Source organism: Ursus arctos, unplaced genomic scaffold, assembly GCF_023065955.2.
Source record: "Ursus arctos isolate Adak ecotype North America unplaced genomic scaffold, UrsArc2.0 scaffold_19, whole genome shotgun sequence".
In the NCBI taxonomy this organism is placed as follows: Eukaryota; Metazoa; Chordata; class Mammalia; order Carnivora; family Ursidae; genus Ursus; species Ursus arctos.
The window spans coordinates 11453253-11476768 of NW_026622863.1; the positions used below are offsets into that span (position 1 = coordinate 11453253).

At 38.6% G+C, this 23516-nt stretch overlaps 1 protein-coding gene across 6 annotated transcripts in view; it reads left to right on the top strand.

Annotated features, from left to right (window-relative positions):
- The window catches only part of FTO (FTO alpha-ketoglutarate dependent dioxygenase), a 415235-nt gene that overhangs the window by 1072 nt on the left and 390647 nt on the right, over positions 1 to 23516 (top strand). The gene's annotated exons all lie outside the window — the stretch shown is intronic.

Here is a 23516-nt window from a genome sequence, read left to right on the forward strand (position 1 = left end):
TGTCCCTTTCCTTTCTCCCTCCTATGCCAGCCACCTGTTTAAACATCTTCCATGACATTCTGTTGCTCTTAGGAGAAAGAGAAAACTTTACGTGGCCTACGATGTCTTGCATGGTTTCGACCCTGCTCGTTTCTACAGCCTCATGGGACATGACACTCTCCCTGCTCTCTACCCATCAGCCACTTTGGCCTTCTTAAAAGGCCCTCTTTCCTGCTTTATCTGGTTACATAGCCTTCACACATGCTCTTATGTTTCTTACTCTGTATTAGGCAAATATTAGAAGTGAGGACCAATGGTAACTAAAACAGACACAATTCTTGCTCTTGTAGAATTTAGAATCCGAGTGAGTTTGTCTTAGGGCAATACTTCTATGGATTTAAAATATAAAATCTGGGGGCTCCTGGGTGGGCTCAGTGGGTTAAGCGTCTGCCTTCGGCTCAGGTCATGATCTTGGGTGTCTTGGGATCAATCCCCGCATTGGGCTCTCTGATCAGTGGCAAGTTTGCGTCTCCCTCTCCCTCTGTAATCTCTTTCGTTCTCTCTCTCACTCTTCTCTCGCATAAATAAATAAATAAATAAATAAATAAAATCTTTTAAAAATATGTAAAATCTGTCCTATAATGACCTGAGTTATAAGAAAGTTTCACCAGGGACCTGAAGTTTTCATGCTAGAGTCTGCCTGTTATATGGACAGTATAGTAAAGATGGATTCAGAGAGGGCAGGATCTTTCTGCGTTAGTCTATAACAGTGCAGAGAAAGAGATAAATGTCACCCGATGGCGTTGTGTATGATGTCTTTCTCACCTTTTAGCTTTACATTTATGTTATTCATTCTGTTGATTTATTGAGCATCTGTTATTTGCTAGACACTGGGATTATGAATTAAGATAGAATCCCTGCACAAAGGAGCTTTTACTCTACTGAAACCTTACCCTTTGCCTGTGAGATAGTGACTCATGTCATCCACATTTGATGGATGTGGAAATTGAGGCTTGAAGAAATCATGACTTGCCCAAGGCCACTTGGTTGCTGTGGAACTAGGGCTCAGAACCAGGTCTTCTGACTCAAAGCTTTTTTCCATTTTCAACATGTGAAACATTTGAATTGATAGAGCAAGTTGTCTTCCTGTTTACTTTAAAGATGTCCTTTGATACGTAATTAAAATTTGCTTATGAACATATTATTGGTTAGAAGAAAGTATAGGCAATTAAGTTTTAAATCTTACACACAAAGTGGTCAGTTACTCATGACTTCCTTTCTTATTTTCTAATCAATTGTATTGAGGTATAATTTATGTACAATAATTTGCACCCATTTATAGTGTACAATTTGATGAGTTTTGACAGGTGTGTACCCCTGCGACACCACCATCATAGTTGACAGAGAACCTTTCAATCCCTTCTAGAAATTTCCTCTTGATTTGCAGTTAGTGTCTCCACACCTTGGCTCCCAAGCAACCATCAATAATGTTTTCTGTCACCATAGATGAGTCTGTATTTTCAAGTTCATATAAATGGAAACTAACAGTATGTACTGTTGAGTCTGTACTTTGACTCAGCATTTCTGAGATTTTTGAGGTTCATTCATGTTGTCCTGTGTATCAGTAGTTCATTCCTTTTTATTGCTGACTGATAGCCTACCGTGTGGATCTACCACATCTTGTTAATTCATTCACTTGTTGCTCAAGAACATTTGGATTGTTTCTGGTTTGGGGCTGTTATGTAAAAAAGCTGCTGTGAACATTCACGTATAAGTCTTTGTTTCTCTTGGATAAACACTCAGGATTCCAATTGCTCAGCTGTTTAGCTTTATAAGAAACTGCCAAAGTGATTCGGCCATTTGCATTAGTTTCCTAGGGCTGCCTGAGCAAGTTGCCACAAACTTGGTGTCTTAAAACAACAGAAATTTATTCTCTCTTAGTTCTAAAGGTAAGAAGGATGGGAGGTTTTCACAGGTCATGGTCCCTCTGAAGGCTCTAGGGGAGAATCCTTGCTTGCCTCTTTTAACTTCTGGTGACCCCTGAGATTTCTTGGTTTGGGCAGCATAACTTGAGTTGGCTTCTGTGTTCCCATGGCCATCTTCTCAGTGTTTTGTGTGTGTGTGTGTGAAATCTCCCTCTCCTTTCTCTAGGAAAGACACCGGTCATTATCTTTAGGGCTACCCTAAATCCAGGATGATCTTAATCTCAAGAGCCTCAGTTTAATTAAATCTACAAAGACCCTTTTTCCAAATAAGATCACATTTACAACAACCATGGGTTAAGATTGGACATAAAATTGGGGATGTTATTCACACACAGTACACCATTTTATATCTTCATCAGCTGTGTATGAGAATTCCAGTTGTTCCCTGTCCTCACTGATACTTCGTATTGTCAGTCTTTAAAATTTTAGCCATTCTAGTGGCTGTGTAGTGGTATCTCATGGTGGCTTTAATTTACATTTCAGTGACTAACGAGGTTGAGTATCTTTCTTAAAAAGCTTTTGAGGTATAACTTACGTACTATACAACGCAGCTCTTTTAAGTGTACAATTCAGTGATTTGTAGAATATCTACAGAGTTGTGTAATAATCACCATAATTTCATTTTTGAACATTTCCATCATCCCCCAAAGAAGATGTGTATTCCTTCCCACCTCCTATCCCTAGGCATCCACTAATCAATTCTTTGTTCTCAAAAGTTGCCTTTTCTGGAGATTTCATGTAGATGGAGTCAGACAATATGTGGTCTTTTGTGTTTGGTTTCTTTCAACCAGCATCATGTTCTGAGGTTCATCCATGTTGTAGCATGTATGAATGCTTTGTTCCTGTTTGTTACTAAATAGTACAGTATTCCAGTGTATGACTGTACCACATTTTATTTAATCCATTCACCAGCTGATGGATATTTGGGTTGTTTATGCTTTTTGGCTATTATGACAAATGCTGCTATGAACATTCATATTCTACTTTTTATACGGACACATATTTTCCTTTCTCTTGGGTAGAGGCCTAGGAGTGGAATTGCTGGTCACATGGTAAATCTGTATTTAACATTTTAAGAAACTGCTTGTTTTGGTCTGAATGTTTGAGTCCTCCCAGCATTTTTATGTTGAAGTCCTAATCCCCAAGGTAATGCTATTAGGAGGCAGGGCCTTTTGGAGGTGGTGAGGTGATCAGGAATGGGATTAGTGCCTTTGTGAAAGAGGCCTGAGAGAGCTCCTCATCCCTTCTGCCATGTGAGGACACAGCCAGAAGTTTGGAATCTGCAACCTGGAAGAGTCTTCACCAGAACCCGACCACCCTGGTACCTAAATCTTGGACGTCCAGCCTCCAGAACTGTGAGCACTGAATTCTGGCTGTTTATAAGCCACCTGTCTGTGGCATTTTGTTACAGCAGCCTGAGCGGGCCGAGACATGGTTTTCCAATGTGGATGCAGCATTTTACGTTTCCGCCAGTTATGCTGGAGGGTTCCAATTTCTTCACATACTGGTCACCTCCTGTTACTGTCTGTTTGATTATAGCCATCTTGGTCGGTGTGAGGTGTATCTCATTGTGGCTTTTTAAATTATTTTTAAAGATTTTATTTACTTATTTGAGATAGAGCACGTGAGAGAGAGCATGAGTGGGGAGGGGGCGGGGGACAGAGGGCGAGGAAGAAGCAGGCTCCCTACTGAGCAGAGAGCCAGACACTGGTCTCCATCCCGGGACCCCGGGATCATGACCCGAGCCGAAGGCAGATGCTTAGCCGACTGAGCCACCCAGGTGCCCCTCACTGTGGTTTTGATTTTCATTTCCCTAACGTGTCATGATGCTGAGTTTCTCATGTGTTTATTGACCATGTATATATTTGTTTTTGTGAAGTGTCTGTCCAAATCTTCTGCCCATTTTCCGGGTTGGGTTGTCTTCTTAATATTAATGTTATGAGTTGTTTATGTCTTCTAAATGTAATTTCTTTGTCAATGGTATGTACTGTGAACATAGTTTTCTGGTCTTTTAGTTTACTAAGTGGTTTTTTGAAAAGCGAAAGTACTTAATTTTGATGAAGGTCTAATTTATTGATATTGCTTTTTATGATTAATGCTTTTTGTGTTACATCTATGAAATCATTACCTATCCCAAGGTCACAAAGATTTCTTGTTTGCTTTTTAAATTGAACTCGATCATCCCCATAATGGGTAATATTACTTTTGGTTTTTCTTTTCTCTTTGAAATAATGTAGATTGTGTTTTCCTCTTGTGATTGCTTATGCTATAGACTTTTATACAGTGTCCAGGTCTGGAGGGTGAATGCAGAGGCTGGACTAAATGTTATCTAGCTTTTCCCGATAATGTTTATTTAATCTATGTTAAAGCCTAAGAACGCACCAAGGTATATTGATGCATTTTTACAATGAACTTTTCTTGTAAGGCATATCGTGGCATGGTCCCGAGGTATTTGGTCGCCTCAGTGCGAACCACCGCCTTTAAAATGTCCTTGCTGTTGGGTTGGAGGGTTGGAGCACAGAAACCGTGCTTCAGTTTCTCCAGCCAGAAGATGGAGGCAAGCACGGCTTCTTGGGTGGGTTGCTGTGAGGATCCGGTGTGATGAGTTTGGCACCTGTGCCAAAGACACAGTAGGTGTGGCTTGGAATGAGTTCAGCTGTCCAAAGGGCCCTCTACTGATACAGGGTTGCCCCCACGCTTTTGTTTTTCACAGGTGACATCGTTTGTTATTTTAAAATGATTTAAAATTCATAGAAGAGCTGCAAGGGTAGAAAGAGAGCTCTCACAGGCCTATCATGCAGATTCACAACTTGTTAACATCTCGCCACATTTGCTTTTTTACTTTCTCTTCCTATATGTACACATGAGCCACTGTTATTATTATTATTTTTAAAGATTTTATTTATTTATTAGAGAGTGAGGGAGCTCCAGACAGGGAAGCGGGAGAGCGAGAAGCAGGCTCCCCGTTCAGCAGGCGCCCAAAAGCAGGGCTGGATCCCAGGACCCGGGGATCATGACCTGAGCAGAAGGCAGACACTTAAACTGACTGAGCCACCCAGGTGCCCCTATTATTTTTTTAATGAAGCATTACAGAGGAAGTTGGAGACCTCAATCCTCTTTACCCCTGAATACTTCAGCATTTCTTTCCTAATAACAAGGATACTTTGTTGTATAGAAACATAGTGAATTGTCACATTTAGAAAAGTTAACATTGATAAAATACTCTTATTCCAAAGTCCATATATAAAGTTTGCTAATTGTCTTAATATCTTTTATAGCTTTTTCTTTCCCCCGAACCCCCCCCCCCCCCCCGGCCCAGGTTCTACTCCAGGACCACACATCACCTGTAATTGTCATGTGTCTGGTTTCTTTTAACCTCCTTTTAATCTGGACTCCTTAATTTGGTTCCTCATGCTTTCTTTCATGACATTGACATTTGGAATGAGTAAGGCATTGTTGACATTTGGGATGAGTACAGGCTGTTTGTTTTGTATGCTATCCCAGTATTCTTATTTGTCTGTTATTTCCTTATGAGGGGAACCACATTATGCATCTTTGGCATGTATATTTTTGCAGTATTAAGGGCATTAGAGATCACACATTTACTACTCACATATTCATCCTGCCTGTAGATGTGTTTTACTTGGCCCAAACTAGGTCTGAAAGTTTCTGAATTATTTTCTAATACAAATTGGAGATAAACATCTGGATGTCTAGCTTTCTTGAAAAACTAGACTCTGGCAACATTGAGCATGCGCTGCACTAACTGATGCTGAATGGTGGCTGCCCCTTTAGAGGGGAAACGGACTTTCCATTTTGCCACCCTCCAGCTTTGCCCGTTAGCAGTTTACAGTATGGGGCTGGAGAGGTAGGCTCTGGAATGGAGTCCTGCTCCGTCACTGTTTTGGGCAAGCAGCTTCATTGCTTCGAACCTTGGGTTCTCCCTCTGTAAAATTGTGATATTTATGGTCATGGTGAGGATTAAATGAGATATATGTAAAGCACCTAGAACATTCCTGGCACATATTAAAAATAAAAGTAGTTGTTAACACCGTCATGTCATCGGCATCATAGTTACCACCTATCTGATCCCCGTGGATGTTTTAGCCTATGTTCGGGATATTCATCCAGTACACTTATATCAGCTGTCTAATTGGACAGATTTTTTCACCTGGAGTTCCACTGATTTCTCTCCTGTGCATCCCAAATAGTGTAAATTATGTACCCCTCTTGGGAGAATTGAGAAAATAGTCTTTCAAAACATTTTCTGTGTTCTGTGGTTCAGATGAGGAATCTGGTTAAGTGCCACATAGCATACCTGGGACTGGGGGCACGTGGGTAAATATGGCAGTTTTGGTTCCTTAGAACTGTCTGCCTTTCCATGAAATGCAATAATTACATACCAACAGTAGAGTGGTGAGTTTTATCATGGAAGTGGGACATGGGAGTAAGGAGGATGTAATGTGCTATGGAGGTCATGGAATTCCGAAGATTGATTTAACCTGGTCTTGGGGTCATGAAATTCCTTCCTAAGGTCTAAGGATGTATGATTATGAGAGGCCTGAGACTCCTTTAGAAGTTGTTCAGAAATATTAGACGTGTTCTTTTTTCTAATTCCAGTATAGTTAACACAGTGTTGTGTTAGTTTCAGGTGTACATTATAGTGATTCAACAATTCCATATATTACTCAGTGCTCATCATGGTAATTGTTCTCTTAATCCCCTTCAGGTCTCACATTTAAGTCTTTAATCCATTTTGAATTTATTTTTGGTGTAAGAAGGTGGTCCATTTTCATTCTTTCGCGTGTTGCTGTCCAGTTTTCCCAAAACCATTTGTTGGAGAGACTTGTCTTTTTCCCATTGCATATTCTTGCTTCCTTTGTCAAATATTAATTCACCATATAATTGTGGGTTTATTTCTGGGCTTTCTATTCTGTTCCATTTGTCTATATATCTGGTTTTTGTGCCAGTGCCATAGTGTTTTGATTACTACAGCTTTGTAGTTTAACTTGAAATCTGGAATTGTGATGCCTCCATCTTTGATTTTCTTTTTCAAGATTGCTTTGAGGGCCACCTGAGGGGCGCAGTTGGTTCAGCGTCCGATTCTTCGTTTTGGCTCCAGTTATGGTCTCAGGCTTCTGAGATGGAGCCCTGCATTGGGCTCCCTGCTCAGTGCAGAGGCTGTTTGGGATTCTCTCTCTCTCCCTGTGCCCCTCCCCTCCCCCCAAATAAATGAAAAAATCTTAAAAAAAAATTGCTTTGAGTATTTGGGAGTTTTTTTTTTTTTTTTTCTGTTTGTTTGTTTCCATACAAATTTTAGGAATCTTTGCTCTAATTCTTTGAAAAATGCTGTTGGTATTTCGATAGGGTATTAGAACTGTTCTTTAGTCATGGAGTGAAAAGGCATGGATGTTGAAGTCCAAGCTAGTTTCAAAAGTTCCTATGTTGTCTTGGGTAAGATCATCTTTTTAAAAAATACTGAAAATCGAACCGTTTAGATTTATTACTGAGAGGGTTATATACATTTAATAGGAACATAATAATTTTAAGTAATGTACATTTTTATCAGTGAAGGAATATATCCAGAATGAACTTGTTGTTTCAAATAAAAATCATTAAAAAAGTCTGTTTTGGTGGCAATTGTCTTAATATCATTTAATAAGATAAACCTTAACTTACATGGTCTAGTGAGTTATAAATATAATAACTGAATAAAAGGAAGTTTGTTGTTTATGTATGTACTCATTAGGTCTTTTTACTTCAGATTTATTTATTTATTTTTATTTTTCCAGTTTGCCATTGAATTATTTTGCCAGTGTATCTGTTGCTAACTTAGGAAACTAAATGTAGAACATTTTTGGTGGTGGCCAATGACCAAGGGACCTAAAAAATTAAAACTTCTCCTGGCAGATTCTACTCTGATTTTTTTTTTTCCCCAGATGTCTTTATTTTTTGCTTGATGTCTCTTCTAGCATATGGGTCAACCTTTAATCACCATTTGGTAGTTTTGATTGCCTTCTCTAGATAGAAGGGTTAGTTTTTTTGTTCATGGTTTCCAAACCACTTTATATACCTTCCTTGGAAAGTCAACTAGCTAAACCATTGAGTCACTGTGAATTCTTGTTACTTTATATTATTTCCAGGTCTGTTTCTTAACCATGTTAGTGTTGGTTTTGAAAACTAACTTTGCCATTTGAGAAAAGTCCTAGACACTTTAAACAACCATTTGCTTCTTTGAAGATAGCATTGGTGGTCGACTCCTCTTTCCGTCTCTTTAGTGTACCTAGCAGAGTGTCTTGCACGTAAGAGACATTTATAGGTATGTGTTAAAGATTGAATGGTTGAGAGCCTCCAGTGTCTGATACAGGTTATGTGTGACCCTTAATAATTATCATACCGGCTCCCCGGCTGTCGGTTGGATTTTATTGTGGCTAAGTTTGGCAATACAGTTATTGCTGTTTAGACTGTATACTTCAGGAAAGTGGAGACCCTGTCTGGTTAGTTTTGTTATTCCCCATTCTATCCCTGGCGGTTAACATAGTGCCAGGCACATAGTAAGTGTTCCATACATATTTATCAAATGAATGAATGAATTCCCCAAAGCATCACCTGTTGTTGGTCATTAGGCTTTCCATTAGTGAGAGCTGAAACCAGAATCTGAAAGAAATAATGGAAAAGGGTTAAGTACTTCATGGATTTTAAATTACTTGACATTGGTGTAGGTATAGGTATCAGTTTTGAGAAAAAGGATTCTTCTTTTCAACACATGCTTAGCAACTGCCAGCAATTGTTTTCTAGTGCTCTCTTTCAAATTTAAGATGCTCATTTACCCTCGAGGGTTAGTGTAGTTTATAGTTGTTAGTTTATTATGGTAGATTTCTTGATAAAGTTATACTTAAGTGTGTTTTTCTAACCTCTAAAAGACAAGAACTTTACAGTTGAGATGGTACTTTTGGAACCTTAAAGAAAGAAAGAGTTCAGAGGTGGGTTTAGAGTTCTGCTAACCACATTCACTTGACCTTCTGATTTTGTCTTATTTTACAAGCCTGTCTCACCAGTGGATTTTCCAGTGTAAGCCGGGAGGAATCTTGGGGACTCTTGGGTTGGATCAGGAAATGTTCAGGTGACGAAGACTTGAATTGGTAGCAACTTGTTTCCAAGCCTTCGTGCTTGGTACTGTGTTTGTCTGCAAGGCCAGTGCATGTTTGAAAGCTGACCCTTGACTAGGCTTGCATTTTTGTTTGTGCTCTGAGCATCTGTCCTGCTGCCATGCGCGTCATCGATTTGCTCTGTAGCTTTGGAAATGACGCGCTTGCAAAGTGACCATGCCTTCCTTGCTGTGAAAGAATGGCCATATGGCTAAGTGGCAGTCGAGACCTTTACGGCTGGTAGAAACCAAGTAGAAAACTCAGTCTGAAGGACCAAATTATGTTGCATCTGGTCTGAGGAGGAGATGTGTTGCCAGGGCCTGAATGTTTTCATAACTGTTCGTGATCAGAAAATTCGGAGCTCTGACTGCATTAGCTCTAGGTCTGCCCTTTGGCTCCTTCATTTAGTGACTGGATCATTCAAGGCTGAGCCTCAAGGGCCAGCATTTCTCTAATAATCATATAAAATGGGCTGATGTGGCCGCCTTACCTCTCTCTGCTGAGTTGGGCGTGATTAAAGTCTCAAGGCTGTATTAATATGGATTTTCTGTTTCTATGCACAGCACTCCATTATCTCAGTGTTTTCCAGTTGGCCATTTTTTTTGAAAACAGAAGACGGAACATTTTGCTGATGAAATTTTTTTTTTTCCTGTCAGCACGAACGTTCTGTTTTTATTTTGTTTTGTTTTTGCTTGAGAATAGCACCGGACAAATGAATGCAAACATTCCAGGCCTCTAGCCCGTTGTCATGTCAATCTTGTTTTTAGGGAAATAGTGTGCAGGTTTTTTTTTTTTTTTTTTTTGCCTCATCAGCAGCCAATGTGCTGCGAGCACTTTTTGTTTTAGTCACATTATTGACTGGTCACACTATTAATGAGACAATAATTGGGAAATCGGAGTCATTGTTCTCATAAAGCATGGTCCTCGCCGTGGAAGCAGCCAGGCAGAGGCGTTGCATATGCAGACTGCAAGGGAGGAAAGGATGAGTAGCCAGTGTGCCCAGCTTTTAAATTCATCAGACCCCTGCTGCTTAAATTGCCCCAGCTGTTAATGCTGGAACCATTACAGTAATGGACTCAGCAAATGAAGGAGAACGAAGACACGCACACTTTATTACCAGAGGGGCAATTTTCTCTTCATCTGTAATAGCAGCGGTGCCGCATATTGATCAGACCATCAAGATACTAATCCTCTGTAAAATTACTTGTTATAACTGAAAATGTGTTAATCCAAATCAGTCTGTGTCCTGACTGTCTACTTACTATTGAATACAGACTATTAGATGGTTTATTTTTCATGATTTAAAGCCTCTGCCCTGAAAATGGTTGGCGTTTCCCTCGCAACACTGAGTGCTTAATCTTAGCTATAGCCCAGGGTTGTCTTTTTGTTTTAAACAGAACATCACCCACTTAATTAAGGAGTGAGTGTCTGTCTTGCTGTCTGAGTTATGCTGGTGTTTTATGTTCCTCTGGATTTATTAAGCATCTTGTTTTACATTCAGTCTGTGGTTTGTGCCGTAAATAAAAATAGGCCCATCTTGCACATATTAGAAATTTGCAGGTAGCAAATGTCAATAAGTACCAGGGATGTAAGGTTCTTTGATTTATATTTCAGGCACCACGTTGTGCTTTGTCGATTGAACCCATAGGCAGGATGCATCCCGGGTGTCTTCTGTGTAGCAGATGTGTTTTTGCATCGTTGTCTGAGAAAGTTTATGGTTATTTCTGCATCCTTGGTTCAGTAGATTGCTTTTTAGACAATGAGGCAGATCTACTCCCCCTCCTTGTGTTTTGTGAAATGACAACAGCTAGGAATTATTATAAGAAGACCTGTTAAAAACTGAGTTCTGTTTTCCTTAATTATAGGAATTCCTCCATAAAATTTCCATTTTTCTCCATTAGAGTTTCTGCCTACTTTATATGTTTATCTGTATACAGACTCAGATGCCCTGTTGGCAATATTTTTATTTATTCTCCTGTATTTCATTGCTCAGTGCATTTGTATGGCATTCTCGGTAGAGTTCATTCAGAAATACTTAATTGGTACTCTTTGTGTGACAGGAATTGTGTTAGAGGCTGGAGATTCAAGGATGAATAAGATACAATTTTGCCTTTGAGGACTTTGGCTCAAGTAGGTCCATAGGGCTATGAATAGCAAATGGTGAAATCCACTTATGAATGTAGTTCCTGGGAGCGGATATCAGTTATGGGTGTATTAGTAAAATCAGCCTCATCGATTTTTCTTGAAGTGTTACCAAAAGCGGAACTGTGCAGCTTAATCACACTTTAAGACTTCCATCTCAGTGATTCCTAGCTGTTGGGAAGAAATCTCATCTTTTCTCGCGGGAGACTTGTTTACTGCCCCCTGGAGACAGTCAAAGGAAGGATTCCAAAAAACGTTTTGATCAGTGACCACATTTTTGGATATGTATGGTTTCCCCTGGAGACTACTTTAAAGGGGATATGCTTATTCGGTTGTTTATGTTCTGACATTTATATTATAAATCAGTCTTGTTGCTTTAGAGTATAGCTTATCAGGAGAGACAGTAGCCTGTTGTGGTTTAGAGTGTGGATTTTGGACCCAGTCTGCCTTGTTATCCCCCTAGCTTCCCTCCTTATTAGCAGAGCGATCTCGGGCAAGTCACCTCGTCTCCTTCAGCCTCAACTTCATCTGTAAAATGGGGAAAATAATAATTGTGAGGATTAAATGATTTAATATATGTATTTAGAATAGTGTTGGGTATATATCAGTGTTTTATAAGCATTAGCTCTTGTTATTACCAGAGGTGTGACTGTAGGTAATGAAATTATTTTTAACATGTGGCTAATGAAAGATAGCTTTGTAAATGTATGACCGCAATATGTGTGGCATATAAGACAGCTAAGCGTTTCTTATTTAAACTATTATTTTTTTCCTGATATATGATAGTTTGTTATATTAGAAAAATTTGAAAATACAGAAAGATACCAAAAAGGGGAAAAAAAAGCCTATAATTTTCTAGAGGTAACCACTGTATTTGTATATTGGTGCATTTGTTAAAGTACTGTATTATTATTGTGCCTATTATATGTACAATATACTATGAGCCCAGTTTTATCTAAAATATTTTTGTGATACATATTTATATAAGGTATTTAAAAGAAAGCTGTACTGTATTTCATCATATGGATTTTTATTATCTAATATTTCATTTTATGGATTTTTTCCCTGCTATTATAAATTATCTTTCAGTGACACAAATCTTTGTGTGAACCTCTGGTATTTTCCACAGGATAAATTAAAAGAAGGCAAATTGTCAGGTTAACATTTGTAGAGTTTTGGTTTGCGTTGTCAAATTGCCACCCAGAGAGGGAATGCTAGTTTCTACTCTAATAAGCAATACCTAAGAATATATACTTGTTACATCCTCTCCAGCACTGGGAATTATCATAAAGTAAAAATATTTGACAATTTGGAGATGAAGTAGGAGCTCATTGTAGAACTAATTTGTGTTTTCTTAATTACTAAGTATATGGTTGAATTCCTTCTCACTGTGTTTATTGGCTAAAATTATATTTCTGTTGTGATTTCTTTATATAGCCTTTGTTCATTTTGCTAATGTGTGTTTATCTTTTCTTACTGACTTGTAAGAACACTTCATAGATCAGGGATATTATTGTTAATCAAGTGATGGAAATATTTCTCCCAGTTTGTTTCTTGCCTGCCTTTTGCTTTTGAATTTTTGTTATTCAAAAGTTTTTCATCTTTTAGGGAAACTTTTCCCACCTAAATATCAGATTAGTCATTTGCATGTCCTAGTTATTTTGTGTTTTAAAATTTTTCATATCATTCTTCTAATACATTGAGAAATTAGTTGGTATATGAATTGGAGTAGATGTCTAACTTTTTCCTCCCATATGGTTAATGAGTTTAGCCCCGCATTAATTGACTAATTTGAATGCGAGAATACTCAGATCTGCTTTTTTGGTCTGTTTTAATTTTTTTTTATTGTTTCTTTTGTTTTGTCTGTTGTTCTTGATATACCGTTTTAATTACCAGAGTTTTATGATACCTTCCAATTTCTGGCACTACAAGACCTCCATGGCTATTCTTTGTTTCAGAAGTTCCTTGGCTCTTCTTTTGTATGGAGAAGACAACAATTTTTCCAGATACAAAGGGTACATCAGCCCTTTGTTATTTTAGTTGTTATTGCATTAAATTTATAACTTAATTTGGGAAGAACTGAAATAATTATGGTAAAAAATTTTCTGATTCAGCAGCATTATTTGTCTTTTCATTTATTTAAGCTCTCTTTTATGTTCCCAGAATGTTATGCAATTTTATTAGATTAAGTATTTTTTATTACCTTTTGGGTTTATTATTGGATAGTTTACATTTTTTATTGCTATTTTTGGGTTATTTTCAAATTATATTTTTGGGTTATTTTCAAATGGGTTATTTTCAAATTATATTTTTTAAGTGGTGTATGAGAAAGCTTATTTTGTGTGCTGTTATTGTAATTGGCCAGAAGATAGAATGATATTTTTTGGTTTGATTTTCTTGGGTTTTCTAGGTATATACTAGGTAGGTAATTTAATCATCTGCAAATATAATTTGGTCTTTCACCCTTCAGTAATTATACTCTGCTCTCCTTTTTTTTTTCTTGTGTTATTACATTATCTAAAACCTCCAAACAAAGGCGATAGCAGATAGTCATGCTTTTGCTAGTTATGTTTTAGGATATTAGTAGTAAGTATAATGATGGTGGTTGGCAATAATTTTTGATTTTTAATTTACTTTTTTACTAGGGACTGAGGTTGAATTCTTGTTGAATATATTTTTGACATTTATTTAGATGGTAAATGTCTTTACTTTTACTGATAGAATATAACCTACTAATATAGTTTCTAATATTGGTTCCTTGGCATAAATTCTACTTGGTCATGTTATATTGGCTTTTTAACATACTACTAAATTCAGCCTTTTAGTATTTCAATTAGGAAAGCAGGATGGGTCTGTAGTAGTGATTATTCAGGATGCTGGATGGTAGTACCCCCACAGGATATATCAGAATCTCAAGTGAAGCATATTTAATATACATGTTATTGTCATAATTCAGACTGCAGTTAGTAAAATTTAATAAAGCTCTTTTGGGTGATGAGGATAAGCTAATGGTAGAGGTTAAGATATTTACCTGTTAAAATATTGGGAAACTTTCCTTTTTGTGCTTTCTTTTGTCAAGTTTTGGTATCATAGATAAGCCTGTGTCACAAAATGAATTGTACCATTTTCCCCTTCCTGTGGTCTGGAGCCTTTTAAAAAGCATCAGAATTATTTTTCCCTTGGATGTTTGAACTAAATGACTTGTAAAACTCTTCATGTGATATTGGGGAAGGTAATTTTTGGATAACTGTTCCAAGATCTTTTCTAGTTACTGGTCTTATATATTGCTTTTTTTTCCTTTTGAGTAAATTTTTGTCATTATGTTTTCTCAGAAATTGAAGTTTCGTAGTTACTGGCATGGCACTGAACATAGCATTCTCTGGCTTATAAGGTAGAGTTGTGCAGTTTTATAATTAAAAACGTCCATGTTCATTTTTTATATCTCCTTTAAAATTTTAGCTTTCTGTATTCGTGTACTGTCTTCAAAACTTGATTATATTTGCTTGTTGTGTATTTTTGAAAACTATCTCTTGAATTTGTTATGCTAATTCATTAATTTTTACCTCAATATTTTTTCTTCTGCTTTGTTTAAACTACTTATTATTTTATTAAATGCTTGAGATAAATACTTAGTTCATTTATTTCCTTTTTTTAAAATATGGGAAGCATTTCAAAATCTTAAAAATAGTTTTTTTTCTTTGTTCCTATAACAATTTGTGCATGTTCTTGTAGTACTTATCACTCAGTATTTCTACGCCTTCCTTAGTTCGACAGATTATATTTTATCTTTTTACTCCGGTGTGTGCAGAGTCTTGAGTACAACCCTAAAAATGCTGTGTAGATATAAATATCATTTAAAGTAGAAAGCTTTTAGGATTCTTATCTTATCCACTACTCTACTAACTCTACTTCCCAATAGAGTATCAAGTTTTTTTGGCAGGGAAACTATTAAAAATACACACACACACACACACACACACGGAGAAACTATTAAGAATACACAGGTGCACGTGCACACACACATATTCTCTGAAATATCTAGCACAGAACTTTGTTGACAGATAATAAATATTGATTGATTGAATGTTTTCTGAGACTTAATTTTCAAATGCTCATTACTAAGAAAGCCTTAAGTATACTAAGACCTAGGAGTCTTTCACCCACCTATAGGATTTCTAGTATACTAGGATAAGAAAAAGCTTCTAGTTTACTTGGGGTGCCCTAGACAGCTACATCATCACATGGTGAAATGGATATGCATTGCTTGAGGATTTCAGCCTTTTGGTTCAATCACATTTCCTCTGCAGAAGAACGCTGGAAACACACTTTTTCTCCAAATAAAGGCTGGAAAGCTAGTGTAATTTATATAAATTGATAGCAAATTATAAAGTTGGTAGAAATTCTTTTCCATTTTTATAAGTCTTAGAGCAGTTTTTTTTTCTTCTAAATTCTTATTTGGAGGAAAAATAAATATATGATTATCTCTTCCCTTTCAGTTATAGTTACATTACAATTTCATTGCTTCTCTTGCACTGAGATTTTTTTTTTAACTTATTTTGTTTATTGCTATGGGGGGTGGTACTGTATCATTGTCTCTTACTTAAGATTGTCCATGTTTTTTGGGGAAATGAATGCCATCTGATAAGTCAGTCTTAGATTAACAGGTTGATTTTAAATTGCTAAATGCCATACAAATGCAGAGTGATTGAGAGTAGATTTTTGTGTAGTTATGAAATATTTTCTTTTAGAATAATATTCGTTGAAGGGCTTCATGTTACCCCTGACATTTCAGTGTTGTGGTTTCTAATAGAGCGTGCGGTACCCTTCCCCTGCCCTCCACCCCCGTGTTTTGGAGTTCATTGCAGCTAGAAAAAGTGGGCGTAACTTTTTGAAAATAAAGTTACCCTTTAGGCTGTTTTTAAAGATTCCTGTGAGACTTTGTATCTCAGATAATTGATGGTAAATTCTGTTTGGTTGTTTTTAAGCCCAAACTACGGGGATTTACAAAACAAGTTTCATCTCCGAGAAATGAAAACTAATTTGATGATATCCTATTAGATCCACCAATCCCTGAGGAATTGCCTCGAGTTCTCCCTCTTTCATGAAGCTTTTGAGGATTATTTCTTTCATCTCTTTCCTTGCCGACCTTATTTCCTGTCAGAATGTGTGGTAACAACAGGAAGTGTGCATACGGCATACTTACTGGGGTATGGTACCCTACATCTTGACATTTGGTCATTTTAAATATGGCATCTTACTATCGCTTATATCTGTCAGTGTTTTCTGTAATTCTCTTTTCCCTGGAGAGATGATAAGCTCCCTCTGGCCAAGAACCACGTTCTAAATTTTTTTATCTTATATTTCTAGCAAGGTGCTAAAGGTATGGTTGGCTCTCAACATTTCTTGTGAAATGGAAGTGTATATAAACTGGAAGGTTTTTTTTTTTTCATGCTTTGTAGAACTTTTATTTATCCCTCAATACTCTGTTTATTCTCCATCAGCAACAGAAAATACTTTGTTTAGAAATGTTTTGTGTAAAACCATGTGATAAATAGATCTCAGGAAACTGTATTTGTGGACTGTAGGAAAATCTTAGATTTTGGTGGCCCTTTGCCTATGACTGTGCTTTTTAAAAGAGTTGTATCTGAATCACCCATGTGTCCCGATTCATTTTGGCATTTCATCTACTGCTCTTCCTCCTGTTTTTATTTAAGACTATAAAGTTACTTTAGTGTAACTGCTGCTGTCACCTTTGCCCTTAGCTAATCAAATAGTTTACCTTGAGGGAAGCATTTATCTCCCACTTTCATTATTATTATTTTTGTAGCTGTAAAGATATATATTTTATGTCTGCAGAAGGCTGTAACAGTGAAACGAGGTATTGATCTGCTGTATTTAGCAATTTCTTTCCACCTTGCCATCAATAGCATGTCAGCATCTGTCTGTACCGTGGTTGACCTCACAAATAGCTCTTTATGCTCCCATTGGATTCAAATGATATAGTATGCTGAAAACGAAATCAATGAATGATTATAAAGTTTTTAGTATTATTTCATGACCTGGAGGCAACTGGTACTCCTTGCACTGAACAGCTCAGTGTACAATGAATATGGTAAAATGAGTGTGTCTGGCTTTTGTTCAGCCGAGAGAGGGAAAGCAGGGCACCTCCTTGGATTACGTCATATGTCTAAGCTGATGATCTCAAAGCACTTCGGCACTTCATGGAAGCATCTCGCCTTATAGAATCAGACAGAGAGAAGAGGAGTCCCTCCATTGAGCTTTATTCTCCACCCTCCACCACCGTGAGCATGTAGCAGTGTTTCTAAAATTATTTGAACAGAAAGCATAGAGCCTTTTGGTTTCATTTACAAAAGAAAGATAAAATTAGATGCTGTGTCGTCATATCACTGAGGGCCTGACAAAAAGTCTAATGTTAAGAGGCGGGAGAAGAACCTTTGTCTCGGTCTAGTGGGACTATCTGGAACAGCTACAGGATACAGTTGTTGAGGCCACATTCTCGATCCCAACTCCCACTGTGGAAATTCTGCTCATCTCCGCTGATCTGTGGAACAGTTGAAATAGCAGGAGTCACTGATTTGACTGAAATCAAATTTGGACTGAATTTAGCAACTTAAAAAAAAAAACCTTGCTGAATATATACATGGGCGAATCTTTTAGGTAGCGAAATTTGGGATATATGGAAGGGGATGATAGTGAGTGAATGGGGAAAGTGGAGCATAGCAGTTGACCTCCTGATCTCTTGGGATACGAATCAGATGTATTTCTCTCCAAGAGAACGCCATTCTGGTGCATTCCCGTTGTGCGTCAACCCAGAAGAAAGTTTGAAAAGGAGTATGGAGGAATTCATGCATCAGTGCATTCCTCAGATATTTATTGAGTATCTACTATGTCCCGGGTAAGAGATACTGGATATGAAGGCTTGCTCTTCCTTTTGAATATTCATGAGAAACTGTCCTGCTCAGCTTCATCTAACTCAAAATGAATGTGCCTACATGCTTTGTCTTATTCCTACCAACTGCCATTCTCTTCCCCTCCCCTTCCCCCAACCCCAGGCAGCCCTGGGCTCCAAGATATTTTGAAGAGGAGAAATGAAGGATGGGTTTTATGACCACAAGTTGATGTCCAAGCAACTTCTCCATCTATGTGTCATCTGCGTGAAAGGATGAAGTGGGGACCCCTTCATGCAAAGTCACAGAGCAGGAAGGCCCGAGGAGGGAATTTAGCCTAGCTCTTGGGATCTGAGGTTGACAGAACAGATTGAGGCGCCACACCCTCTTTTTCCTTCAGTGTAGATCTTATTGGTATTTTCATAATTTGAGCATTGGGCTTAACCACGTGAAGTTTTTCTTGGGATCTGCCTCTCCTAAATTTTTGGCTTACTTTTGTTACTCCTTATGCATCTGTGACTAATTGATCAGCTAACTTGTTTTTGAAGGCATTTAAATTTTTTGTTCTGTATTACCCTGTAGGAATATGAATGTCATTAGTGGACTCTAGGGGTGTTTAAAGAAGTACATTCTTTTATTTCTCCTGTATTGGTTCACATTAAGCTTTGAGGTTTGCAACTCAGGTCTAAAAGAAAAGGATTTGGGGAAGAAGTTCCTATCTCTGAATTCAGTCTTTGTGATTTTGTGTACCAAATCTGCCTGAATATGAAGTAAGGAATTTTCCTCTTGAAATTATCCTTCAGGAAAGAGAAGTCATTTCATATTCACAATTCACATGCTTATCAAGTCTCTTATGTTGCAGAATGCTCACTTACTTTATTTTGAACAATGTTATTCAAGTAGTTGTCCCAATAGTATGTGAGTAAGTACTTGTGGCTTGCGATATTTCTCTTGATCAGAACTACGTATAGTAATCTGGGTTTAGACACCATAATTTCTGGTTTTGCTTGAGAATGGAAGGTTGATATGTGCTCATACATTACTTAAAATAACTTGTGTTTGGTTTTCTGAATCTCTTGTGTTAGAAACCAGCTGTGTTCTTGTTGCTACAGCATGGGGCAATTGGTTGACCTCAGTCTGTACAGGCTTTAATGATGGGGTGTTTTGGCTTTGTTCCCTATAGTTGGTAGGTTATCTCCTCTCCCCAGGCTGATTTAAGGCAGGGCGGGTGATAGTGATCAGGGCTTAAAGAGTGATGTTAGTGCTGTAGTTGGTATAGGCCAACACCTTTATATAAGGTTCATTTTCAAGTTCATTCCACTAAAGGCTGTCTCTGATGAGGGCCACTTATGGCTCTATTTGTGGATAGAAATCCTATTGTTGGTGAAAAGGATATAAGAAGACCTGTCCAACTTAATTCTTAATCCTAGCCAGTCACTTTTAAGTGACAATCACATGGCTTCTAAATAAGACGAAACATTTCTTTTTACTTGATAAAGATGAAATCTCTGTTAATACATATTAATACACATACCTGAGTGGGGTCATGTAATTCCATTACATAAAAAACAAGCTTTCAAACTTAGAATTGTGGAAGGATGTATTTGTGTCATATGTGAAACCCTGAATAATTTGTGAGTGATAGTCTTGTAAAAAAAATTCTAAAGTGTATTGATAAATTACTGAGTACCTAAGATTATATTGTATTTGTTCAGTAAATTTCTACATACATAGTTATATTCTTACGCTCTCATAGTAATATGATAATATTAAGATGAAATGAGTCCTTTTTAAGATGATTTTCTTTTGTACACATTTGTGAACTTTTCTAGAAAACTGACACCAGGGTTCTTCTGTGCCATGTTGAATTATATACTTTATTAGAGACTCCGTAAGAAGAAAGATTAATTTTGCGTTTTCTTTCCTTTTTTTAGGATCTGAGAATGTGTATGTGTCTGGAAGCATAGCATGCTTAAAACCATGGCTGAAGAGTTATGCTTAACTGTATACTTTGCATGCATTTGTGATTTGAAATAGGAAAAAAAGTCAAATCCGAGACAGCTTGAATGGCATGCTGTCAGTTTGGAGCTTCATGAATTGGCAATGGTCTCATTTAGGACCTTCAGATGTGTCTCTGCCTGGACAGAATGAGAACGTTTTGCATGTTCTGGAGGAGACAGCCACTCCTTGCCGCTTCACGATAGGCACTGGTGCATGACAGTTGCCCTTCATTGCTGGCTTCTTGGAGCTTAACCTCTGACCCTCCACTTAGTCGCTGTGCAGCAGTTGGAGCAGGTTGGAGATGTTGGTGAATGACGGGCATTGGCCTGCAACGTGCTTGTCATTATTGGACTGTCAGAAGGAGCCTGCCATTGGTTTCCATCAAGGTTTGAAGCCTCTGTGCAGCAGTCCATATTACTTAACTTCCAGGGCTGTCAACAGCATGATCAAATGTGCATAAAAAATCCAAGTGCTGAATATCTCTTCAATCAGGAGATAGGAAGTTTTCCCTCTTCTTTGCTTTCTTTCTCTCTCTCTTTTCATTTTCCTTTTGGTTAAATATATTCAGATGGCTTCCACAGGGCCAAGAGGTTGAATCTGTTGCCACGGTGAAAGAAGTGAACTGTTTTCTCCTGTGGTCTGAGTTTCCGATACTACGACGCAGATCTCAGCGGCTCTGCCAGCCAAACTCAGCCCTGTCTTGCGTATTCTGTCAGCTTTCGGCCATTGGTTTAAGGGATGAGACGCCAGCCCAGTGGTACCTGGGGTTAGCTGACAGGATGAAACGTCTACTCTGGTCTTTGTGTGATGTTGCAAAGGGATGGGGAGGTCCGTTTATGTGATTCGTGAGTCATGGATTGAAATTTCAAATAAAGAAGGGGGGATATCGGTGGTGGGTGACAATTATCTCATTTACGACTTTCTTTTTTTCCTCTTATGGTAAAGAAATTTAAACACAGGGAGTTTAATTGACTGGGACTAAGTTGTAGAGACTTCAGAAGTCAGTCTCAGGCAGTATATTTCTTGGATATAGAAAATTATGGCAGCCAAAGCCATCTCTTACAAATTTGAAACTCTGAATTAAAAATCATCCCAGAGTGGAGAAGGAGGAGGGAAAACCCAACAGTGTTCTTAAAGTGTATGAAAAGTTCTGGTGACTAAATTTGGTTTGCTTCGAGTGCTGTGTAGTAGATGGAGCAGGGGTCCAGAGACGTGAATTTTAGTTTCGCTTCTGCCATTTTCCAGCTGTGTCTCCTTGGGTAAGTCCGTGAGCCCCTCAGTCTCCGTGTCTTCAGACGATCTTAGAATTAGGCGTACTAACATTGTGCTGAGGAAGAAAGGAGATCTTGCTTGAAAAGTACTGCAGGACCTCCGCAGGTAGTTCTTGGTCGCTTTTGTGTTTTTTTCTTAGCAGGAAAGACTTATTAAAGATTTATCATAGTGCAGTCCTTGGCCAGATAAAATATTCTAAAACTCAAAACCGTTGATCTTTGCATTTCTACTCTGCCCTGCCCATTATCCTGATTTTAGTTCAATAATATCCCATTTTAGTCACACACTCAATCCACAAATCTGAGTGGCCTGCCTTCTCCCTCCTTCCTTCTCTCCTGGTCACTCATTCATTCACTCACTTAACAAATATTTTTTGAGCCCTTGTTATGTGCCAGGCCCTGTCCTAGGTTGTGGACATAGCCATGAACTGGGCAAGCAGCACCTGTCTTCATGGAGCTCAAATGCTGTAGGGAGAGGTAGAAAGTAAATAAGAAAACAAATATCTACTTCTGGTGGTTCTAAATGTTATGAAGAAAAAGCGGAGTATGAGGATAAGAGTCCTTTGGGTTGTCAGGGAAGAGCTCTCAGTGGAGGATTCTTTTCAGCAGACAGAACTAAGGGAAGGAGCGATAGAGTTCTGGGAAGATGTAGGGAGGGGCTTCTAGAAAGAGGGCAGCCCTTCTCTCTCCTGCTCCTCATCCAGTTGGTCAGCAAGTCCTGGCCTCTGTCCTAACGTCTTTCCTTCTTTCATCTCTTCCCCTTGATGCCGACCCTGTGTTCAGGCCTTAGGCCCTCACTCAGCCTGCTGTTTCCCTTCCATCAAGTTCTTTCTTGCCATCTTGAAAGGTATGAAGTAGCCATGTCACTCCACTGTTTAGAATTTCTCAGAGATTTGCTCCTGGCTGCATGTTAAAATTCAGACCCCTGGGCTTGCCAGATGAGGTTCCTCTTGTTTCAGTCTCATTTATGATCTGTGGCCGACCCCTGCCCCAACCCTCTCACCTCGGCCACCTCACACCTGATCCTCCCGCTGTGAGAAGGTGCTGCTTCCCTGGAGACACAAGCCTTTGTGTCTTTACAGAAACCCTTCTCTCCCCAGACCCCCCTCTTCCCATCTCACCAGCACCTAGGAAAGGAGAAAATGCAAGCATTTCCTCCAATGCCACCTTCTCTGAGACTTCTCTGATTCCCCAGTCCTCGGTTTTATACACTTATTAGCTTTTATCTCACTACACCTGTTTATCTGTTTGCTTGACTAGTTGGTGAGACCTTGAAGACAAGGACTGGGTTTCCATTCATCTGTTGTAGTTTTAGTACCTGCCCTAGTGTAAAACGGACAAAATGGACACTCAGTAAACTGTCACCTGTTGTGGAATAATCTGCAGAGGTATTTTACAGACGCATTTATCATGGAGTTTAACTACAATGAAAGTGGGCATAGGCCTTTGGAAGAGTTCATCAGTCAATGTATCCCATTATTATTATTTTTTTTAAGGATTTTATTTATTTATTTGACAGAGAGAGAGACAGCCAGCGAGAGAGGGAACACAAGCAGGGGGAGTGGGAGAGGAAGAAGCAGGCTCCCAGTAGAGGAGCCCGATGTGGGGCTCGATCCCAGAACGCCGGGATCACGCCCTGAGCTGAAGGCAGACGCTTAACGACTGAGCCACCCAGGGGCCCCAACGTATTCCATTATTTTTATTTATTTATTTTAAAAAATATTTTTCAAGATTTTATTCATTTATTTGATAGAGTGTGAACAGGGGGAGGGGCAGAGGAGAGGGAGAATCTCAAGCAGACTCCGTGCCGTGTATGGAGCCCGACATAGGGCTCGATCTCACAACGTTGAGATCGTGACCCGAGCCAAAATCAAGAGACGGAGGCTTAATCCACTGAGCCACCCAGGTGCCCCTTAGTGGGACTTCTTCCCTTAGGCCCACCTTAAGGAACCAGCATAGTTGTAAAAGGAGAAGGAGGGTGAAACATGCGCATTGGGAAATGGAAATATTGTATCGACTTCCCAGTGATTACAATAATGCCAAGATGTAGCATCTCCCAGCAAGTTAGCGTCAGATAAATTT